The sequence below is a fragment of the Cherax quadricarinatus genome, chromosome 66, assembly GCF_038502225.1.
Source record: "Cherax quadricarinatus isolate ZL_2023a chromosome 66, ASM3850222v1, whole genome shotgun sequence".
NCBI lineage: Eukaryota > Metazoa > Arthropoda > Malacostraca > Decapoda > Parastacidae > Cherax > Cherax quadricarinatus.
Window position 1 is genome coordinate 128,559 of NC_091357.1, and position 12,074 is coordinate 140,632.

Here is a 12,074-nt window from a genome sequence, read left to right on the forward strand (position 1 = left end):
GAGAAGTCAAATGTTATTTGTGAATATTCATATGTTATTTTGGAGGTGCTCAAAGTAATCTGGAAGTATTCAGTGTTGTTTGGAGTTGTTCCATTCTTGTTTGGAAGTGTTCCAGTGTAATTTGGTAGTGTTCCAATGTTGTTTGGTAGTATTCCAATGTTGTTTGGAAGTGTTCCAATGTAATTTTGGAAGTGTTCCAATGTTGTTTGAAAGTGTTCCAATGTTGTTTGGAAGTGCTCAAAGTAATCTGGGAGTATTCAAATTATATCCCAAAATCTACTTTAATAGATGGTGTTGTGAGTTCCTGCAGATAAGGTAATGAGACTGAAAATTTATTACTATGATCTGTGATCGTAGTAATAGTGATCTTGGTTATAGTGATTTGAGGGAATGTGTTTAAAAATGTGTGTTGTTTCAGTGATCTTAATGCTTTGTCCTAAGTGTTCTTAGATAAATAGCAATCATTGATATGGAGTTGGTGAACGAGATTTTTGTGAAAATGTTATCTTATTAATAATGATCTTAGATTTTTATTGAGTTTAGTAATTTGGTGAACTTGGATAAAGTGATTTGAGGGAATGTGTATAAAAATGTGTGTTGTTTTAATGATCTTAGTGCCTTGTCCTAAGAGTTCTTAGATAATGGTAAATATAATATGGTGATTTTGATTATCAGTGTCTTAGATTATGGTTGTCATGACATAAGTGATCATGATTTAGTGGTCTTAGACAGATCTTAGTGATCTGTCTTAAGTGTTCTTAGGTATTGGCAAATATGATATGGAGTTGGTGAGCATGATTTTGTGCTCAGAGGAGATTTGATAGCAGTTAGCGATTTCATGGCTCCCCTGGGATGAGTTATGGTCATTAAGTAACTTGTGGAAATTTATTTGGTCCCTAAAGTTCCACAGGGCAGATCCAGCATGGCCGTACTGGATGGCTGAGCTGGGTGGCCCTTAAAATCCTCCCAAACAAACAGCATTCTCTCTGGTCAGTGATGGATTCTTGGTAGGCATGTGTTTAATTTATAGATTTACTCTTCAGGGAAGGAGTAGGTAGTTTTACTGGTAGTACACTAATATTAGGTTTACTAAGGCATCTGTAGATAATGATAATGTAGATCTAAGACCTCAACATAGGTAGTAATAGGCCGAAAATGTAGGCAAACACTAGGATAAGTTAGCTAGGGAGAACTGGCAGCCCTAGTTTGAACGAAGAGACGAGGAACTGGAAGAGGGACCAGCTCACTCTTCTTAAGACAGAGACCGACTATACAAGATGTGCCATGATCAGCAGACGGCGCCCCCACGTGTCTTCACATCTGAGACCTGGGGAAATCTGGTAGAGGCACCTCGATGTACCGTAGATGACCTCCTCCGTCAGGCCCATACAGTAAGACAAAACCTCCACTTTTTCTCGTAGATTCTGGCCAGTGTGTTGGGAGATTGTGAGTTGAGTTTTAGCTGTGGGCCCGGTTGCAACAGGCAGAGCATGCCCAGTAAGTACCAGTGTCTCAGAGCTGTCTGAAGCTAGTGTCTAAGTCTGCATAGTATATTAGGGGATTCATACCCTCTTGGATAAAGGAATTTCTGAGGTGCAGGCAGGGCACTAATTACGATTGAATATTGCAGGAATTAATGCTCCTGGTTGCACGTGGTTTCTGAGGGGAAGTCCAATGGGGCTAAGGCTAGCTTGGGGAAGTGAAGATCAGGATATATGCTGCAACACCAAGTAAGTTAGTCCTTTATACGTGCATGCAGGCGAGGTTTCTTGCAATACCAATCATTTGTGAAAATCTGTCCTATAAGCCACTTGTGAGGCTGAGGTACCCACCTCAGAGCTCGGTGTCAACAGAGTTTGCCAGGGTAGGCGACTCACTTGGAGGCAGTCAACACAAATTTTCACAAAAGTGGTCCTTCGAACTGGATGTGGAATAGCTTGGTTAAGCTATCATAGCTAGGCCACAGTTAGGAACCAGTTTAACAGAGTTAGGTTAAGCTATCATAGCTAGGCCACAGTTAGGAACCAGTTTAACAGAGTTAGGTTAAGCTATCATACCTAGGCCACAGTTAGGAACCAGTTTTACAGAGTTAGGTTAAGCTATCATAGCTAGGCCACAGTTAGGAACCAGTTTAAAAAAGTTAGGTTAAGTTAGCACACCTAGGTCAAAGTTACACAGAGGCTAGGCCAAGCTGACTATACACAGAAGTTGTTATTTGCAGTAATCTACAGGCAGGCCAGGTAGGCTAGAGAAGCTTGTGAATTTAATTATTTACAGTGATTACAAGTAATCCAGAGTAGGAGACTTGTGTGTTGATTACTTACAGTGGATTTGCAAGGTAGCCACAGTTAGGCTAGGCTTGTGCAAATTTTTACAAAAGTTATAGTAGCTAGGACAGATTTAACCTAGTTATTATTTACAGTTCGTTATAAAGCCAGGTTTAAGTTATAGCACACTAGTTAGGTTAGGATTTACCTTATCCAACCATCCACGCTAGACAAAGTAAGCTGGGCACAGTTAGGCCAAGCTGTTTACATGCATTATTTATTTACTGTTTCACAAGTTGAATTGTTGAATTTACTTGTGTTAACCAAGTGATTTTAATTTGTATACTGCACTTTTAGTGTGTGATTTTCATTGTCTTTGATTCATGTTAATGTGGGATTTGTGAATTGTACCTGAGACTAGGTTAAGTCCTGTAATTATTTGCTGGCACGGTACAGTTAAGTGCTAGGTTAAGCTTTCACATCGATACACATTTCAATTGGGGTTTGAAAGCTAACAGTGTACATTTTTGATTTATAGTAGAGTCAATATAACAAAGGGAATTGTTAAGCTTGTTGAGAAGCCTTAAGACTCGTTCATTCTTGCCTAACACCGTGACGTGCTGTGGGGTGGACTGGGTAAAGTACAATTAGTGTCACACTCCTCATTAAACTTCGACAATGGCAGAGGGGGGTTCAGGAGAGTCTGGTTCAGTGTTAACAAAATTAAGACGATCAGTAGCAGCATACAAAGGCATCTGAACAGAATGTGTAACAGGTGCAAGGCTACTTGCCAATGCAGTAATGTAGACTGCCATGATTTGCAAGACTGCTTGAAGAGTTTGGGGGAAAAATGGGAAGCCTATGAACAAGCATTCTCAGCATGTGAGCTACGGGCTATTGAGGATGATGAATCCCAGGGAAGTCTTCAGCAGGCTATTGACGAATTCAATAAGGATGATGTAGATTGTCATCAGGAGATGAATATGTACAAAGATGAGTTAAGTACATTAAAGGCTAGTATTCCAAGGGTGGGGTTGAACACCGCAGGTACCCCAAACAACCACACACCTGTCAATATGTTGCCCAAGTTGCCCCAGTTGAATTTGCCAACGTTCGACGGAACCTTAACAGAGTACATTGCTTTCTGGGATCAGTTTAGAGCCCAGATAGATGACAGGAACGATTTGTCAGATGCCGTCAAGTTGCAGTATTTGCGGTCGCAGCTCAAGGGTTACAGCCTTAGACCTGGTCCGGCACTACCAGATTACTGACACTAATTACCAACATGCCAAAGACCAATTAGAAGACATGTTTGGCAACACTGAGGAGATAAAGGTAGCTATACTTTATCGGTTATTGGATCTAGAGGATTGCCGACATGACCGTCAAAGCCTAGAGAAGTTCCGTATTGAGATTATGAGCCTGACAAACAGTTTCAGAGATTTGCATGATGAGGATGATTCAGAATGGGTCCTTAGCCAGGTGATTCAGAGGAAACTGGCTAGCACGACAGTGCATGAGTTACACTTAAAATATCGGACGAATAGGTTCACGATAAAACAAATTATTGAAGGGTTAGGGGATCTCATATCTCACCTGAGCATAGGTCAGGGGGAGAAATTACCTACCAAGGAGAAGTCGGTCAACTTCCCCAGACATTCGAGAGATAGACCTAAACCACCTCCTACTAAGGTAGGCATGTATTATGCCCAGGGCGAGTCCTCCACCCACAGGGCCAAGGGAGAAGCCACTAAAGCGGCCAGTATGAGACGGTGCGTGTTTTGTGAAGAACACGCTAGTTCAGGGTGTTCAAGCTTCACCACCTATAACCGAAGGGTTCAACGACTAAGGGAGTTGAGACTTTGTTTCAAGTGTTGTGGAGAACATTTTGCCAGGGACTGTAACGCCCAGCTCAGGGAGTGTCGGGGCTGCTGGAAGGGAAAGCACCACAGTGCACTGTGTCCTAATGATGCCGGATTAGCACAAGTTAAGGAGAGCAAACCGCGAGAAAGGGAGGAGAGCAAGAACAAGTCGGAAGTAGCGATGAGTGTGGTGAGTACGGCACCGAGAATTTGTTCTGGTGAGCAGTTTCAAGGTTCAGTGGCCTTGCCTACCATAATGGCGGTGGTTGTGAACGGGAAGAAGTCTGAAACGACCCGTTTGTTCTTCGACAGTGGGGCACAGAGATCCTTCATAGCGGAGAGTCTAGCAGGTCTTATCCAGTAGTCAATGTGACAGTCAGGTTAGCCGGGCATCGACGGGAAATTTCAGCCTTGATAGTGAAGAGGCTGCCCAATATCATTACCACTAGGGGACTGGCTGCAGCAGTCAAACGTTTGAGGGAGTTGGGTGTGAAGCTAGCGGAACCAGACATTGCTACAGACAATGTTAGTAATGTAGGCATCTTGGTAGGAGGGGATTACATAGACGAGTTCGTGTCTACGAGAAGGGTTATCAGGGAGGGCGTTGGCCTGTACAGGACTCCAGCGGGGTACATCGTAGGAGGCAGAGTACCAGCTCACTTCCCTGTGACCCCAGGAAAGGAGGGCTCTGGAATTACAGCGACTGAGGCTGTACTGGTGATGCGGATTGGTGTGCACGAAGGTCTGTCAGAGACGCAAGTTGGCATATCCGACAGTGAGCCAGTCCATAAACTATGGGACCTGGATGTAGTAAGGATTAAAGGTGACCAGCCGCCCCCCGAACACGAAGAGACGTATCGAGATTACTTGAACCATGTGTAGTTCAGGGACGGACAGTATTGGGTGCAACTCCCATGGAAACCGGGACACCCAACGCTGCCCACTAATTTCAAGAAGGCACGGGATCAGTTGAATTCATTGGTGAACAGCCTGACCAAGAAGGGTCTGGTGGGGAAATATGATGATATTATTAAGGAACAGCTGGCCCTTGGGTTCATTGAGAAAGTGCCCAATGCCAGCCCTGGGGAAAACACCCATTATCTTCCACATATGGCAGTCACCAAGGAGTCGGTAACCACTCCCATCAGAGTAGTCTTCAACTGCAGCTCGCAGGCGAGTCCCCGAGAGCCATCGTTGAACGACTGTCTGCTCACAGGGCCCTCCCTGACGCAGAAATTAGCAGATGTGTTGTTGAGATTCAGGAGAGAACAGTACGCCTATGCGGCAGACATTAGCAAAGCCTTCCTACGTATTGGGTTGCAGCCACAGGACAGGGACTACACAAGGTTCTTGTGGTTGGCTAACAGGGAGGTGCCCAAGCAAGGGTATGATACATACAGATTCAGGGCAGTGTTGTTTGGTGCCACTAGTTCACCATTCTTATTACAGGCTACCATAAACTACCACCTTGTGAACTGTAACAGCCCGCTTAAAGAATTACTGAAGACCCTATTTTATGTAGACAACATGCAAGGTACCACTTCAGATGAAAGGCTGTTGATGGACATTTACCGAGAGTCTAATCAGGAGATGCTCTCGGCTAACATGCCATTGAGAGAATGGGTGACTAACAATCCAACGTTGCAGGGCACGGTGGAATGTGACTATTCTGGCTACTCAGTGCCTGAGGTAACATCGGTGTTGGGACTGGAGTGGGAAATCAAGGAAGACAGACTTAGGCTAAAGAGGAAGCCTGATGGGGAAGGGAAGCTGGCCAGGAGGTCTTTGCTGAGAAAAGTGCAGACTGCCTTCGATCCTTTGGGTTTGTTGACACCCATCACCATTCGAGGGAGGATGCTAGTGCAACAGACCTGGGAGCTGAACCTAGGTTGGGACGACCCACTGCCAGAAACAGTCTGCCAGGAGTGGGATCTGGTTAGCAAAGACCTAGCGGAATTGCACGAGTTCACATTCCCCAGGTCCATTGGGTGCACCGGGTGGGATTACGACTTGCACGTCTTCTGTGATGCCTCCTCCAGGGCCTATGGGGCAGTAGCGTATTTGGTGGCCGGGGACCAAGTCAATCTGGTCACCAGTCGTGCGCGGCTGACGCCCCTGAAGGATTGCTCGATCCCAAAGCTAGAGCTCACGGCGATGTTGCTGGGAGCAAGACTGGGTAAGTACGTAGAGGAGGTGTTGAGTAATCTGAGGGTGACACACACCTATGTATGGACAGACTCGGAGGTGGCCTTACAGTGGGTCCAGAACGACAGGTCTAAGCTCCCCTATGTCAGGAATCGGGTAAAGGAGATACGGGAACTACAGTCAACGTCAACAATTCTGTATGTGCCTACACATCAAAACCCAGCTGACCTGATAAGCCGAGGGGTGACACACAGAAAGCTGAGTAAAAGCGAGATTTGGTTCAAAGGCCCAGACTGGTTACCGGCAAGGGATTGCTGGCCGGAGCAGAAATTTGTGGAGACAACCAGCAGCATAGTACACTTTGTGGGGGAACACGACACTGAATTATTTGACCCCAGGCGCTACTCCTCGTGGAGAAAACTTATAGGAGTCACGGAAATGGTATTTCGATTTGTGAGGAAGCTGCATGACAAGGCAAGCCAAGGTCGACAGTTGTCTCTCGTGGGTCCCAGAGAATATTGGATAAGGCAGTACCAAAGGGAGAGGTTTCCAGGAGTGCTGGAAGTACTTGCGACCCGGCAGCAGGTTATGGCGTCAGGACGCGTGTCCAACAATGACGACTCAGGGAACAGCAAATTGGTTCACTCACTGGGATTGTTCCTAGATCATGCGGGGCTAATAAGATGCAGGGGAAGAATACAAAACTCTGAGCTCAGCTATGGGGTCAAACATCCCGTGCTGCTGGGAAAGGAGGGATGGGCGACAGAGCTATTGATACAAGATGCCCATCAGAGGACCTTACATGGGGGGATTGGAGATACCCTCACCTGCCTATGTCAGAATTACTGGGTACTGAAGGGTCGAGCTGCAGTCAAAAGGGTGCTAAGGAGTTGCACGGTCTGCCGGCGGTACGATGGGAGGACCCTACCATACCCAGGTCCACCATCGCTGCCTCAGGAGCGGGTACATAGTGACAGGCCCTTTGAGACGGTGGGAATAGACTATACTGGGGCTATCACATTGAAGAACCCAGGAGACGATAAGGAGGGCCCTCAGAAAGTATATGTCTGCCTGTTTACTTGTGCCACTACTCGAGCGGTGCATTTGGAGTTGGCAGAAGATATGTCAACAGAGACTTTCGTGAAGTTGTTCAGGAGGTTTACAGCCAGATTCTCGTGCCCGCGATTGATTATCTCGGACAACGGCACAAGCTTTAGGGTGGCCGATAAAGTTTTCAGGAATCTTAGGGACAACGGAGACGTACGAGAACATCTGAAGAGAATAGAGTGCGAGTGGAGGTTCATTGCTCCCAGGGCGCCTTGGAAAGGGGGATTCTATGAACGCATGGTGGGCACAGTCAAAGGGTGCATTTGGAAGGTCTTGCACGGCAGGAGGGTGAGCTTTGATGAACTGAGGACAGTGTTAGTTGAGAAAGAGGCAAGAGTTAATAACAGGCCTCTGACCTACGTACAAAATGGGATTGACGAGCAAGAAGCTCTCATCCCCAATCACATGCTGTTTGGAAGAAGGATAGAGCCCTTCCCCGCAATTTTGAGTCAGTCTTCCAAGGAGCTGGATTATTATGGGCCAGATGGTCCCCCCATCAATGAAGAACTGCACAGGAGTCACAACAGACTGGTGAACATCCTGGACAAATGGAACCAGGTGTGGCGCAGGGATTACTTGACAACCTTGCGGGAACATTTCTATGGTGCCGACCCCGAGGCAAATAAGATGATGCTAAGTGAAGGGGACCTGGTGCTAGTAGAATCCGAGGCACCCAGGGCATACTGGCCTCTTGGCCTGGAAGTGTCAACCCACCCAGACAAGGCTGGGCGGTTGAGAATGGTGAAAGTGAGAATGAATGGTGTCGAGACTATAAGACCCTTCAACAGGCTTTTACCTCTCGAGGTCCACACGGTGGGACCGCGACATGAGAAATTAGACCAGAGGCTGACCGAACTGAGCGGCCGGACGACCCGTCGAACGGCGCTCAAGTCCAGGGCCCACTGGGAGGGCCTGCGGGAGGCAGACTTGATCTAGACTTAGCGCCTACCTTCGCCGGCGGGAGGATGTGGAAATTTATTTGGTCACTAAAGTTCCACAGGACAGATCCAGCATGGCCGTATGGGACGGCTGAGCTGGGCGGCCCTTAAAACCCTACCAAACAAACAGCATTCTCTCTGGTCAGTGATGGATTCTTGGTAGGCATGTGTTTAATTTATAGATTTACTCTTCAGGGAAGGAGTAGGTAGTTTTACTGGTAGTACACTAATATTAGGTTTACTAAGGCATCTGTAGATAATGATAATGTAGACCTAAGACCTCAACATAGGTAGTAATAGGCCGAAAATGTAGGCAAACACTAGGATAAGTTAGCTAGGGAGAACTGGCAGCCCTAGTTTGAATGAAGAGACGAGGGTCTGGAAGAGGGACCAGCTCGCTCTTCTTAAGACAGACACCGACTGGACAAGACGTGCCATGATCAACAGACGGCGCCCTCACGTGTCTTCACATCTGAGACCTGGGGAAATCTGGTAGAGGCACCTCGATGTACAGTAGATGACCTTCTCTGTCAGGCCCATACAGTAAGACAAAACCTCCACTTTTTCTCGTAGATTCTGGCCAGTGTCTTGGGAGAGTGTGAGTTGAGTTTTAGCTGTGGGCCCGGTTGCAACAGGCAGAGCATGCCCAGTAAGTACCAGTGTCTCAGAGCCATCTGAAGCTAGTGTCTGAGTCTGCATAGTATACTAGGGGATACATACCCTCTTGGATATAGGAATTTCTGAGGTGCAGGAAGGACACTAATTACGATTGAATATTGCAGGAATTAATGCTTCCGGTTGCACGTGGTTTCTGAGGGGAAGTCCAAAGGGGCTAAGGCTAGCTTAGGGAAGTGAAGATCAGGATATATGCTGCAACACCAAGTAAGTTAGTCCTTTATACGTGCATGCAGGCGAGGTTTCTTGCAATACCAATCATTTGTGAAAATCTGTCCTATAAGCCACTTGTGAGGCTGAGGTACCCACCTCAGAGCTCGGTGTCAACAGAGTTTGCCAGGGTAGGCGACTCACTTGGAGGCAGTCCACACAAATTTTCACATAACTCATCTCATGGCTCCCCTGGGATGAGTTATGGTCATTAAGTAACTCAGCAAAATGTGGGTTTTTGTGTCAATTTTATCGGGAATGTACCACAGGCAACCCTCAAAGAGTGCATTGGTTATATTTTTTTTTATTTTTTGTTGAAAACGAGAAAAATTGTGAACATTATGAGTAAAAAAATCTTTTATATTTATTATTGAAAACGAGAAAAATTGGAGGTATTACATTTTTTGTTCTATTATCCGAAAACGAGAAAAATTGTTTTACCATTTGAGTCAAGTGTTGTGGGTAATGTGGGTTGAGATAATTGTGGTTAGGTGAGGTGACAGAGTGACCTCACACCTTGCTTGACACCATCTGTCCCGTGACCTCACTAAGCAATGTAAATTGTAATTGGTATGATCTCGAGTCTCAGGTCGGGGAATGTACCTTGTCTGTGAAAATCTTTTTGTTCAGTTATCGAAAAAACGGAGAAATTGTGTCCTGTTAGAGGTTCTTAACAGATAATGAGAAAAGTATGTAAAATGTTGTGGGTGTTGTGTCTTTGTGGGTTATGAGAGAAAAACAAATGTAAGTGGAAGGATGAGTCAAGTGAAAGTTGTGACTTGTTGGGGGTGTTGTGAGATGTTGGGGGGCTTATACAACGTGGTGCTGTGAAATGAGAAATAATTGTGAAAGTTATGACTTGTAGTGTGTTGCTGGAGCTTCTTAAAAGGTATTGAGAAAAGTTGTTGGTTATGAGTATAGAGCTGCCCGTGATTATATTAATAATCTCTCTATGTGGTTTCAAGGAGATGAGGGTATGGAGAGGATTTTATTAGAGTTTTAGTGCAATTATTTGGTATTTTACTGAAAATAAAGGCATAGTGAATATTTTAAAGAAAATATTGAAGTGAAAATTTGTTGAATAAAGCTTTGGTAATGTGAAAAGTTATGAATGAAAAATATTTTTGATGAATTAGCAAAATGTTGTTGTGGGTTATGAGTGAAAAGTTATGAATGAAATTTTGTGTATTATAATTGAAACTGTGACTCGAGAAAAATTTGATTATTGAAATCGAGAAAAAATTTTGTCAGTCATTGAGTGTCTATGCTTAATATTGACTGAAAGTGTCTACCAATTGTATATTCACCATTTGACACGAGTACGTGTTTAGAAGCTAAAAAAAATAGAGTTATCCTAGGTTATTATACCATTTGAGTGAATGTGTCTACCATTTGTGTTTACCCGTAGGGGCTGGGGATGTATAAAACGTGACGCAACAGTTAGGGTAGTGACTGCGAGGGAAAAGTTCAACAGATAGGAGTAGCGAGTGAGTATATGAGCACAACTAAGTACAAACCTGCTCCTATTCTAGTGGATTTATTGGCTGAAAGCTTCACTTTTGACCAATAATGAACTTAGTCCTTTCAGCCTTGATCTCCATGTTAGATGTTTTGATAATCACCAAATCTTTTAGGTATTGTACTTATCATGGAGAGTGATTTCTTAAGCAGTGGGTAACCTGTCTCTCTTTCCAGCTTGGAATGACAGATCAGGTCACCTGCTAACCAACGAGAAGTGTTGAAGGAAACGGACTGACGTCCCAGACGTCACTCTTTACCTACCTGATTAACTGTACGCCACCACAGGACATAAGCCCTCATCTTTGCAGTGGTAAAGAACCTGTGTTCCTGTCATCTGGACTGACTATTCAATGCTATAGACTCTGAAGATCTGGCCGTTGGGTTGTCACCAACACCTGTGACCCCCCTTCCCACACACATCATCAACAATGGCTGTAATCTCTACAAGACTGTGTCAACATCAACCAGACACCCACGTTTAGTTGTATATATTAGCCTTGAATTCAGATATCATTTATATTTTTCATTTTTCATTTTTCTTTAAAGTAGGATAAATATTTCATATTTAAGTATTTTATATTTTATATTTTCTAAATAATAAAGTGTTTATGTTTGTCAATTTTTATTCTTTTTCTATTCATTAATTTTTCTGAGGAGGAGCCAGCCTTGGTAATACTGACTGAAGTTGTTACAGGGCTGAGTAAGCTTTCAGTGACACATACGAGGACACCCGTGACGTCACACTGACTTGACAGTCAGTGACGTTACACCTCACCTATCTTGATTCATCTTGTTGTACCTGTAGGGAGGTTACCTTCACCACACTACTTACCACATAGGGAAGACCTTACCTATTGTGTGTGTGTGTGTGTGTGTGTGTGTGTGTGTGTGTGTGTGTGTGTGTGTGTGTGTGTGTGTGTGTGTGTGTGTGTGTGTGTGTGTGTGTGTGTGTGTACCGGGAAGAACCTTCAGGGGGGAGTGTGGGATTATATATATATTTTTTTTTTTGTTTTCAACCGATTTATTTTATTTTTGGTGTACTTTTAGAGGTGCATATATAGTTTAATGTGACAAAGTTTCAGTATGATTGGCCAACAAACAACATAGAAAAAAAATATTAACATAATTTTGATATATGGCAGTATCCCGACAAATTGGCACTACGAGTGGCACTTCCGACATTCCCAACTGTTAGAATACAACTAGCACGAATTTTTTACGTTGCCATTTCATCTAATATATCTTATTATCATGGTAAAAAAAAAATACATTTGACAGAATTTTTGGCATTCACCAAAATATCTGCCTTTTACCCCCCACAAAATCAAAAATATTTGAGATATTCCAAA